This window comes from Varanus komodoensis, unplaced genomic scaffold (genome assembly GCF_004798865.1).
Source record: "Varanus komodoensis strain SLA01 unplaced genomic scaffold, ASM479886v1 scaffold1, whole genome shotgun sequence".
NCBI classification, from domain to species: domain Eukaryota; kingdom Metazoa; phylum Chordata; class Lepidosauria; order Squamata; family Varanidae; genus Varanus; species Varanus komodoensis.
In genome coordinates, this window is record NW_025335268.1 from 48160811 (window position 1) to 48172418 (window position 11608).

Here is an 11608-nt window from a genome sequence, read left to right on the forward strand (position 1 = left end):
AATGAGAAGTCACAAGGGCTTGCAACAGTAACCTGCTTGCTGCATGCAACCAGGTCAAAAAAACCTTTCAAGAAATCAAAATGCATGTGTAGGTCTATTAGAATGCTTTGCATCAGTTTAGTAGCATTTTATATTACATTTATAGCCCCAATGTTTTGCTCTTACACAAAACTCAAGGAAGTTTACACAGTCATTTTCCTTTCCATTTTATTCTGTGAAGAAGGTTAACATCTTCTACTGAAAGTTTGCTGTCCAACAATAGCACAATTCCCTTCTTTCAGCACTTCTAGTGCAGTTCTTCCTAGCTTACAGGGAACTTAACTAATTGAAAAATCATTACACAGTAGTATTATTTGGACCAATCAGAGTATCATAAAATACTAAGCAAGCTTTTAGGCTAACTTTGTGAAAAATTAGTAAATATTTGCCAACTGTACTTTCTATTGTCTATACAATGTGGAAATATATGCTATACTATTATCTGATTGTAACTGACATGCCTCTACTTTTTCCTTCATACATTTCCAATAATTAACTATTTCATATGCAGAATAATGGTGAAGTACTACAGTACTACAGGTAATGTAGAATACCTGGTATAGCCAAAACATATGAAAGCTGCTATTACAAAAATCACAGAAATTGCCTTGTCTAGCCTTCAAATGATTTTTCATTTGAAAAAAAGCCTGTTGTATGTGACCAAACAAAACATTATTTCCTCTTCATGGGCTTGAATATAGAGATGAAAGAACGCAAGAGATTTAGATCTAAGTATTCTTCTACAAAAGCAGTAAGAAAAACTACAGATGAAGTATCTATAAATAGCAAATACTGTACAAATATACAATACAAAGAGCATAGAAACTGTAGAGTTATAGGATCAGATCACAAACACATGTTCATCATACAAAGACTTGCACATGTGAAACAACTTCTACATTTCAATCAAATACAAGAATGTTCGTATTACCTGATAGCACAAACAAAGTATTTCAGTTTACTTGCTCAGCTGAGAGACATCAGGACAGATGGTGGAGGTTTCTGAATGTCAACATTTAAATCAGATACAAATATATTGTCATAAATTAACAAAATAGAGGGCTATCTCAAAATCTGGTTTTTCATTAATCCTGTAATAACTTTCTACAATGATCACCAGTGTGGACTGGACTAATTAATCCATATTCTTAAAACACATTGTAATAATATTCTGGAATTCAATTTGATTAAATTCAGCTTGAATTTTTTTCTATGCTTACACTTCCTGCTTTAGGGCAGACAGCAGCACTCACATACTAAGTAATTCCTCCATGCTGTCTAACAATGACATGAAACTGCTGGGAGATGTCATTTGGAGTTTGGGCTGAGTCAGCAATATGCCAATGATACTCAGCTCTGTCTTTTTTTTTTTAATCTAAACCAGGTGTGGCTCTCACCATCCTGAGTGGGGGCCTGGGCTCATTAATGGACTGGATAAGTGTCAATAAACTGAGGCTTCATGCTGGTAAGACAGAGGTGCTATTGGTACGGTGGGGATCCTCTGACAGGCTGGAGGGGAACTACTCTGTCCTGGATGGGGACACACTCCCCCTAAGGGACAGGGTACACAGTCTAGGAGTGCTTCTGGACCTGTGTCTGTCCTCAGAACACCAGGTGGACTCAGTGTCCAGAGTGCATTTGCTAGCTGTGGCAGATTTACCAGCTTTCAGGGGGAACCTGAAAATAGTTACCCATGCACTGATAACTTTCAAAATAGATTGTAATGCACTTTGTGGGGCTGCCCTTGAACACAGTCTGGCAATTGCAACTGGTACAAAATTGGGCTGCTCGGTTGGTGAGTGGCACTCCTAGAGTGGTCCACATTCTGTTTTGAAGGAATTACGCTGGTTACCAGTTAGGCCTAGGCCTAATTCAAAGGTACTTGTTTTAACATATAAAGCGCTAAATGGCCTGGGGCCCAGTTAACAGAAGGACAACCTATACCCATCTACCAGCCCCTTAAGATCAGCTCAGGAGGCCCTTCTACAAGAGCCACCTCTCAGGGAAATAAGAGAGGTGGCAAATAGGAAAAGGGCCTTCTCTACGGCTGCCCCCCATCTCTGGAACTCACTCCCTAGAGAAATTTGCCTAGTGCCATCTGTTTTCTTTTCAGTGCCTGGCAAAGACATACCTTTTTATATCTAAGACTTTTGTGAGTGCCAATGGACCTTCACTGGTTTTATTATACTGTATTATTCTTATTTATTAAAATGTTATTCTTTTAACTGTTTTATCCTGTTTTATTGTGTAAGCCACTTAGGGAGGCCATTCTGGCAGTTATAGATGGCATATAAATATGTGAATGGATAAATAAATAATTCAAATATAGAGTAAGGTCTTCATCAGCAGGCTGATGGATAGTATCTCAGACATGAGATATCCTAGGCTGAAAGAGTTGCCAAAAAACCTTGAATTTCCTCACTGAGGCCCCTTTAATATCTCTTCAGGTCTCAGGTTCACAAAACCCTGGAAACCCACTGGTCTATCCCAGTGTGTGTCTAGCTCAATATGTATTCCTGGTCATAGTCATCATTAGTTGGTCTCTCCTGATAAGCAAGAAGTTACCTGTGGATCAAGGCATCAGCACTAGTTCTTCTGCCATGCTTAAACTGTTATCTGCTTAAATAGATAATCAGTTGTGATCTGCATAAATCACAAATATTAAATTGGTCTTGAAAGAGTATGCATCTGAATAGTTTTGAAACAGCCTTGGGGGATTATCTTTATGTAGTGGACAACTATTCATATGTTGTGAGCCGCCCCGAGGCTATGGCAAGGGGCGGCATAGAAATGTTTTAATAAATAAATAAATAAAATATTCTATCAAAGCTTTAGCAAGCTCTTGAAAAAAGTGAGTGCCTTGTTTCAGTGGCCAACTAATATAGCGTGTGAAGGTACCATTGCCTCAGTGGCTAGAGACAGCAAATCAAAGGCAAATGACCACTTTATTCTGATACAATTTTGGTACTCAATGACAATGTATCAGCCTTTGTCATGCCTTCTTGATATTTTTTCCTTTCCTTACTATGTCAACGTGCCATAGGCTCATGTTAGGTAAGCAAGATGCACAAGCAAGATTCCTGCTACATGGTCCATTTTTGTCATGCATGCATGTTCTGGCAAACTTCAGGGGTGCACATGAGAGGCTAACCAGTTTGGCTGGACAGACAGCTTTGAATTTGAGTAGTTTGCACCTTCTGGGGAGACTGACAGCTCAGAGTGATAACAAGATGATTGTTGAAATAGTCCCATTTCCAGATGCAGTCCAAGGCCCTGGGCACCCACCTCTGCCTGCTATGGGAAAGATGAGTTCAAGGGCAGCTGAGGGGATCAGTCAATCCACCCGTTAGAATGAGGAAGAGCAACAACATTGTCAGTGACAAGATTTAGAGATGGGGAATCTTATCGCTAGGGGAGCCTGTGCTCCTGAGGAGGTGGACCCAACAGTCCGTCATCACAGTCATTGGGTGGCCCAAGTAGGGTCTCTGAGGGAGGAGTGCAGACTCCTCCCCACAGGCACAGACACAGAAAGATTCATAAGGAAAGGTTTGGGTGAAGAATGTCAGAGAGGATTCAACATTTTGCTTTGCTTTGTGTATGCTCAGTGACTTGTGTGCAAAATAAAGACATCTGGCAAAGAAGCACTGGTGTGTGAAAATTACTGATACTGCTGAGAAGGAGAAGCATGGCTCACAACACTTTTAAACAAATAAAGAAACAAATTTCTTGGTGAGAGCAAAAGCTGTCTAGAGCAAAAGAAAAATAAGGACAGACCCACTCATACAAGAAGGCTACAACAACTGAATCAAACAGTAATAGTGGACTTCTAAGAACAATTTTGTAGCATTTAAGTTGTAACAGAAGATTTGCCCCTCTCAGAAGAAAAAGTCACCAACACATTTTCACTGAACACACACCAATTCTCTTCCAATAATTTTTAGTGCAGTCCAGCTAAAATGCAATCAACTCAGCACTGAAACACAACGAACTAAACAGCCCCTCATCAAGCAATGAAGGGAAGCCCTCGAGGAGTCCCACCTCTCTCCACTCACACACACCTCACGGTTTATGACTGCAGTCTTCTACCAAGCTTTACCAAGACTAAAATCACATATAAGGAAGGAGAGAGAAAAATTCTCATTTGATAAATCATGCCACAAAATCTCCTTTGGTCAGTTACCCTCTATGTCCACAATGTGTTGGCAATCTATTCAAACATGATCTTTCAATTTACTTGGAATTAAATCACAAAGGAATCTGATTTCTGAGTAATTGTCTTCTAGATAATTTTAACATGAACATTATTTTGCTTTGAAATATCTCATTTCCTGAATTATTGCACTATTAAGGTTTTGGCTGATTACCTTGTTCTTGAAGAATTAAATGAGATAGTGTATCACTTATCCTTTCCATGTTCTCATTAATCACTATATTTCATAATGTCTCTATTGAAACTACCTGTCCTTATAATGTAAAACAGGTGATGTGGTAATGAAAATAAATTGTTACTGTTAATCAGAAAACTGATTTGTCAACATGTATCAGGAAAAATCAGTCCAATCAAAGTTAGCAACAGATTAAGTACCAAGCCTTTATATAAAGCATAATAAATAATGATTGGAATTTCAAAATATACCATCCAGAATCAAAGTGATTAAAAGTACAATCCTATGTAAGTTTAGATAGACCTTGCCCTCTGGAGTTGTAGGCCTTCCTTCTACCCAAACTTGAATAGACTTGTAGCCTAAATGAAGTTGACTTTAAAATGATAGTTCTGCTATAAACATCAAGTAAATACAATTTTAAATCTCCAAAGCATATATGTCACAACAGGCGAACAGGCTAGCTTAGTGTAATTGTTTGATTAATTTAACAGTATACTGTAGAAAGCAACAGAAGATACAGTACTTGTCAGACACCATCAATTTTCCCAGCAATGTCAACTGCTAAGAGGAACCAGAACACATCAGCTGAAAGCAAAGAGAAGAGAATTCCCCCACTCAATTTTCCACAGGGGATAGTTTTCCTTACAATCATTAAATAAATAAATAAATAAAATATTTCCTCTGGTTGTGCAAGAACCACAAGAAGGCTAATAAATGATAAATAGCAGAACTAGGAACCCCCAAATTGTTAGAAGCATTTAAAGCAACTGTGCCATAAGAGCTTCTTTTTTTCCTACTCTGTCCAGAATTAGTCACCTTTCTGCTCTGAATGATCCTCAGCCCATCATGCCATTTGAAGACTTTAAAACAATATAATAGCAAATTAAGAAAATATACTTAAAACATCAGTGAAAGTAAAATACCATATTTAAAAGCTTTCAAAATCTCAAGTAGAATGAAGACATTTTAGCATGCTACTCAAAATTAAACAAAGATGGATGGGTTCAGTCTAACTTCCTTAGGGAGCCAAGTCCACAGCTGGAGGGCTCATGCAGTCACATATTCACATTAATATGATGGGATGTGCAACAGAGCCATTGAAGCAGATTGTAAGCTGCAGGCAGATTCATACTGTAAGTGGTCTTTGAATTTCTTGACCTCAAACCTTTCAGAGCTTTATAGCTAAGAATAAACACCTGGAATTGGGCCCAGAAACAAACTGAAAGTTGGTATAGTATCAGCAAGATGTACACAAGAAAGCAACTGGATAAATTTGCACCAAATGCAGTTCCTTAACATGCTTAAAGGGAGCACCACATAGAGTACATTAAATACTGCAGTAATATTAAGCACTGCAGGTGAACATTTCAAGGATGACTGTGGCCAAATCTATCTTTTCCAGGAAAGGATGGTATGGATGTACCATGCAAAGATAGGCAGTTTTGGCCACAGAAGCAACATGACCCTCCAGGAACAGGTACAGAAGCACCCCCACAAGCTGTGAACTTGATCCTTTAAAGCCAGCAGAACTCCACCTAGAACAGGCTGTACTTCTAATCCTGTGTTAGCTTGTATTCTCATCAACATTATTTCCATCCTATCTTAACTGAGCCTCAGCTTGTTCCGCATATCCAAAGTATCAGTGTGACCGATACAACAGCTCAAGACTTTAACAATCTCCTTGGCATCAGCTGAAAAAGGACAGAGTGGGATATCATCAGCATAATGATGAAACCCAAGCCCAGAATTCCAGATGATTTCTTTCAGCAGCTTCAGGCAGTTATTACCGCACAGAATTTCACAGAGCAACAGAGTTCAGTTTCCCAGCACCAACTTCTTGAGGCATACAATCAGGCAGGATCTGGAGAACATTATTCAGCCTTACCAAAACTCTTATCAGTTCAATGGCTTAATTAAATTTTGCAGAGGACTTGGTAGCAGGGGGTATTCTAGTGTTAAACTGAGCTGAAGACAAAAGGATATAGAAACAGAGAGAGTCAGAAGGGGCCTCCCGGGCCATCTAGTCCGACCCCCAGATCCAGCTGGCACAACTCATGACATGCCTACCATGTGCATGTCCATATGATCAAAAGCAAAGTTCCCAAATATCATATGTTTTAGCTTAAAGCTCTTCCTGCTGATTAAACCTCAGAAGAGGTATTTCAACCTTTTAAAATGAGGAGGGAAATGTACAAAACCAGGAAATCACCAATCGAAGGTGTCTGGATACAAGGAGATGAAGCCAGGCAACAGGAGTGTGATCTCCTGATAAACTTCAGAGGACCAGAATTTGATGGGTTGTTACTATTGGGTCTGAAGTTTTGCACCCTCATCAGATTTCTTGAACATATGCTACTAAGTATGCTCAATGCTGCAAAATAAAGGTGGTTCCCTTTTTCTACCCACACTTCCCATCAGATGCCACTACTCCCTTTAGGCAACTTGTGTCCCTTCACATATTTTGACCTACAACTCCTATCATCCCTAGACAGCATAGCCAATGATGAGGGATGATGGAAGTTATAACCCAAGACATTTGGAGGGCTGAATGTTGCCCATCCTTCCTCTATTCAAAAGGGGGGTAAGATAAATCTAAATTCTTTAAAATGAGGATCAGATTCTGTTCCATCATATTTAGTACCCAAATAAGTCTGAAATACAAACCGGGAAAAGCTACTATCATATACATTAAGAGACATATGTAGATGTACAAAAGTTCTGCAAACCAAGCAATAAAATAGCATGCCAATTCTCCCTACTGTAGCCCTTACCCTTTCTATACCACCAACAGAAATATTTAACCTAAAACAGCAATAAAATTAGTGATGCCATGTATGTGATTACACTGTTATTGGACTCACCTGAAAAGGGGAAGGTGACTTTTTACCCGTGTGTTGTAAATAAAGGTATACCTACAATAAGAGATGTAGACAGAGCAGGTGTTTTTTAAAGTTTCAAACTTGATAAATTCTATAATTGGAGAAATAATTGTTATAGTAGAGCTTGATACATAAGTATGCCTTAACCCAGCAGAAATGTTTAAATATGTTCGGCATTACATCACAAATATGATGCACACAATGAATTCTGATAGATATTAGATGTATCATCTAGGCCATCAGGGAACATTGTCCAACAGAGAATATTGTCCCATCAGAATTGTTTAGGTGTGCCCAGTGAAAAGAATCCAGGCAAAAAGAAAAAAAAAGAAAGCTATGTTGATATCCTGGTGATCAGAAATGGTAATTCCTATTGTGAAATAAACTAGATATAGAAAGCTGAAATCCAGCACAACTGAAAACATTAAATATTTTTTTAAGAAACCTGAACGGTAAGAAAACTGAAGGCATATCAGAACCACTGCTAAATAATGCCCCCAAATACAGCCAAACATCCCAGAAGGATGCCATGATCAATGGTACTAAATGCAATTGTAAGGTTCTGCAGAGCCTACAGGGATCTCCCCTCCTGCCCAGTTCTTGCTATAGGTCATCCACAAATGCAATCAAAGCTGCTTTTGTCTCAATAGCAGGCTTGAAACCAATCTGGAAAAGGTCCAGATAAGATAAAGCTAGTTGCTACAACTCATTCTAGAAACTTATTTAAGAAAAGAATATGAGCTAGGGTATTCTGAGCCAATAACTATTTTTCCAGCAGTGGTCTCACAACACACCTTATTTTTTAGGAAACTAGGACATCTCCTTAAAGAAGCATTTCCAAACCTCTGCCACCCAACTCACCAGTACTCTTCTGGGAGCTTTTACAAGCCAGAATAGCCATGGAACTAACAGACTCATTCATCAAAAACTGGATAGGTGGCTACTTCAACCACTAGCCCAGAGTCTCCTTTCAAAGTAGAGTTGAAGTTGCATCAAATGTAAGAGATTTTACCAGTAAAATGTTTTGCAAAGTCATCACAGTGGGGTCCCAAGAATCTCCACTGCTCTGAGGTGTATATAATCCCTTTTCTACAAAAACAATTCCATAGGACAAGACTGTGCTGATACAATGATAACAGAGATGAAGTGCTTCTTCATTCTAGCTCATGAGCAGATTCATCCAAGTCTCCTTCCATCAAGGCTCTAGCAGTTCAGTGCTCTAAACTACTGAGAAAACCAACCTGGCCACACATTTACTTACAATGTATTTTCAGCATATTTCCCTTAAAAATATATAGGCCTTATTATGTCCTTGTGCCCAATGCCATGGGTTTTCAAAGGGGCATGGAAAAAGCTTTTTTGTTTTTGTTGAGCAACTCAGGTTCTCCATGTTTCCATTCATGATTGCTAGAAAGCAAATGAGCTCCAGCTATCCTGCAATTATCTGGGTAAATCAATGTCTGGAGTAAAGCAACTCTTACAGAAATGGGAATGACTCACTTGGTGAGTGAGGTGGGGAGAAGTACATTTTTGCCAACCAACATGAAATATTTATCTTTTAAACTTGCCAGAATGCAGAACATCTTCAAGTGCTTTATACTGACAAGTATTCATGGTCCCTTCATGGCCAAGATGCAAAATTCACAACCTAAATGCATGGCTCTTTGGTACAGATACCAGTTCCCACATTAAGATGACATGCAGTGATGATGGAATATTGTTAAATTTATTAATTTCTTCTGAAGATACTCTAGAAGCAAATTCAAACAAGTGATTTTGATTACATAAATCATTAGGAACTTTTCACATCCATAATTTAAAAAATCATGCCTACTTGTATAGTCTAATCTCCAGAATGAAATTTGGATTTTTTTCAATTTAATTTGTTCAGACCCTTACTATCCTGATGTGATAAACTCCTAACAATGAACACATTTTCTGTCAGAAAAAATAAACTTTAAGGCAAAGTCTTTAGTTAAAATGAAGCTCTTCAATAAAACTCATTTTAACCATATGCTAAAATGGTCCTCTACATGAAAATGCTTTATAAACAAATGTGAAAATAACCTAACACTAGCAGACAACCAAAGTGGAAAGAGAAAGTGATTTATAAACTCATAGCTACAAATTCTACAACTATCAGATGTGCTTAACACGTTGGTCATTATTCAAAAAGAAAGCTTAATGTCATAATGTTAAACAAAAACGCATTGCTCTTCTACCCTTTGTATTATGAAACACTGTAAAAACAGAAATGGAGGGAGAAATGAATACCATACCTTGGAAATCTTTGTTAGTATACAACCTTAACAATTCACAAACCCTGAAACACAAGCATTGCGAAACTTGCAGGCCAGAATTTGAACTTTCATCCCTAGGGTGGATGCTTTCCTTCCACCAGTAGGGGTCCCTCCTTGGTCAATTTTGAATATATTTCTGCTGCACTTGAAACTTTTCTTGAGAAATACTATGACCATTCAAGATACGTATTCTCTCCTACCGTCCCCCAGTGCTAAAATAAGGAAAATCTGAGAAGAGGGGTACGGGTTCTTTTTTGTGCAACTTTCCCAAGTTCCGACGCCACCGTAGCAAATCTACCAAATCCAAGCTGCGCTCGAGGCTGTGATGGGGTTCCCCTACAACCACCATCTAATTAGCTTCCTCCCTCTCGTCAGAAGCCTAAAACTGCCGTGAATCAGCTTGGGGGGGGGGGGGCGGGTGTCAATAAATTAACCTTCTCGCTACCTTCATTTTTTAAAGAGAAATGTCCGAAAGGACACGGTGGCGCGACTCTAGTACGGCGGGCCATAAAAATGTACGTTTAGAGCGAGAGAGAGAAACCGGGTGTTTGACTGAGGAAGTTGCATAATGAGAAAGGCTCTTGTTTGCTAATCGGGTCCCGTTTTTCTTATGGAGCCTACGACGGGAAGAGGAGGTTGCCTGTAAAAAACTCAGAGTTTTTCCCCTTTGCCCTTCTTTTTCGTATTCCCCACCTTCAGGAAAGCCCGAGGCCGTTTTCTCTTCCAAGGAGAGAAACGGTTCTGGATTCTTTCCCCCCTTGATTAATTCTGCTCGGTGCCTCTCATTTTCCCAGCTCCAGGATCCTCTCGCTTGGAGAAGAATCACGCTCCGTCTTGAGGGGAGGTGTCTCCTTCTTCCGTTGGTCTCTTCAGCCCAGCCCCACTTTCACCCACACTTCCGAGGGGTTCCCCGTTTGCGCCTTTCAAACTTTTCCCATCACGCTTCCTGCTGCTGCGTGCGTGTGTGAATAACGATGAAGGAGCTTCGGGGGATTCCTTCCCACCACACGCTTGATCATATTCTACCTCTTCAAACCGCACAGCAGGCCTTAGTTCCCCGCCAGACACGCATTCATGGGAAGCTTTGGACGCGCGCCTTCCAATCTCCCCAGGAAGGGCTTAGAACAAGTGTGCCAACCTACAGCCGTCGCTTGTATGGACTACACTACAGGAAGCGCAGAAGGGCAGTAAAGTTCCAGGTTATGAGGCAGCAGAATTCACACGAACCATCTTCCTTCGCTCTGTAAACACCCCTTCCTCCTCCCCAACAGACACACGCAAAAGAAATCCCCGCGTCTTTCACGAAGGGAGGGAGCTTTTGCTGCCAGTATTCCAGTGCCACTCTCCCGTCTCCCGCGAAGATAACCCGTCCCTCACCCCACACACGTTTCCACTCCGTGAAAGACACGCACGGCGAGGAGCTTTCCCCCCGCCACGGCCGCTCCCGGGCTCCCTCCCACTAGAAACTGCGAGGAGCGTCTCTCTGCGCGTGTGGTGTGTGCGTGCGTGTGCAAAGTTTGCCCAAAATGGCGGAATTGGGGAGCTCAGTATTATATTTCTATATACCGACACACGCGCGCGCGCGCGCGCGCACACACGCACACACACCGCCACGCGCGCACGCACGCCACAAAGTCCAGAAGCTGCAAAAGGGAGACAAGAAGGTGGGCGCATATTATAACAATCCTCATAATAATAAATAAATAACCCGGAGAAGCTGGCGGCGGCGGCGGAGGCTGCTGCGCGCTGATCTGAACAGGCCTTTTTTCCTCTCTCTCTCTCTCCGAAGGAGAGACACAACACACGCTACACATTCAACCGGTATATCCCGCCGCAGCCAAATCTGGGTGGGAAAAGTCCTTTCTCCCGTCCCTGCCCCCCATCCCTGCGCGCACGGCCAGCCCTTATTCCTCCCTCTCCGGAGGAAAAAGCCCATAAACAAAACAGAACGGCCGCGGCGGCGGCGGCCCCTCCACGCCACCCGCCCTCTCGGCTGGCGCCCCAA

General features: G+C 40.9%; 1 protein-coding gene across 1 annotated transcript in view; it reads right to left on the reverse strand.

Moving 5' to 3' along the window:
* L3MBTL3 (L3MBTL histone methyl-lysine binding protein 3) overlaps positions 1–11269 on the reverse strand; it is a 78365-nt gene extending 67096 nt beyond the window's left edge. Inside the window, exons 1-2 of the mRNA XM_044419499.1 lie at positions 10297–11269; positions 7286–7336 (exon numbers count right to left, since the gene is read on the reverse strand). The gene's annotated coding sequence lies outside the window, so the exon portion shown is untranslated. The remainder of the gene's footprint in view (positions 1–7285; positions 7337–10296) is intronic.
* Between the last annotated feature and the right edge of the window lie 339 nt (positions 11270–11608).